Here is a 1,005-nt window from a genome sequence, read left to right as displayed (position 1 = left end):
GTGAGAGGAGGAATTGAAGTCAGAGAGGGACATTCTTTGGTTTTCCTCTGACTCCTTATATGGTCAAACCATGGCTGAGAAATGGACAGGCAGACGGCAGTGTGGGCTGGAGAGGAGGAGAGGGGTGAGGAGAGGAAAGGGGTGAGGAGAGGAGAAGGGCAGAGCGTGGACAGTCGTGTGTTTGGGACACTGGGGACTTACACTCTCACACACACACACACACACACACACAAAGACAGTCATCGCTGGTCTTCACAGAGCGACCGTCGGGGAAAACAGTTGAGGATAAGCAGAGGTCTTACCAGGGGCAGAACTGTTAACAGCTGCAGTGTGAGTAGCCATTATAATGCATACATACACACGCACACACACACACACACACACACACACACACACAGGCAGGCAGGCAGGCGGAGGGGATACAATGTGATGGTGATGACAGTGTGAGGTGATCTGATGGATGGGTGGGGTGCAGAGTGACATTAGTGAGTGTTGGTATGCCACAGGGCAGAAGTCCTCTGTCTCTCTCTCTCTCTCTCTCTCTCTCTCTCTCTCTCTCTCTCTCTCTCTCTCTCTCTCTCTGTCTCTGTCTCTGTGTTAGTGATTGGAGCTATTTATACCAGATCATCTGTCATTCCTCCACCCAGACACCAGGGAGAATGGCTTGAAGATTACAATAGAGAAAGAAAGAGAGAATATGAGAGACGGAAAGATGTGAAACTGCAGACTGACACTTAAAGTGATGTGCTGAGCGAGAGAGATATGATGCGATGTTGTCATGTGCCCTAATTCACTAGTTGGCTTTCAGAAAGGCGCCCTTGAACTTTGAATCGGTTTAAAAAGGAAAAGCTTAAAAAACACTTGTCTACACAGAGGAACCTGTATAGAGATGCTAAATCTTGTTTGCTTGCCAGGCCGGTTTAGTCTTACAACAATGTGGTGTACTGTATGTACAATAATGTGTCTTATGTCTGAACATACCTGTCTTCATGCAAAAGGGAAAAG

Source organism: Osmerus mordax, chromosome 2 (assembly GCF_038355195.1).
Source record: "Osmerus mordax isolate fOsmMor3 chromosome 2, fOsmMor3.pri, whole genome shotgun sequence".
NCBI lineage: Eukaryota > Metazoa > Chordata > Actinopteri > Osmeriformes > Osmeridae > Osmerus > Osmerus mordax.
Note: the sequence above shows the minus strand (reverse complement) of the source record.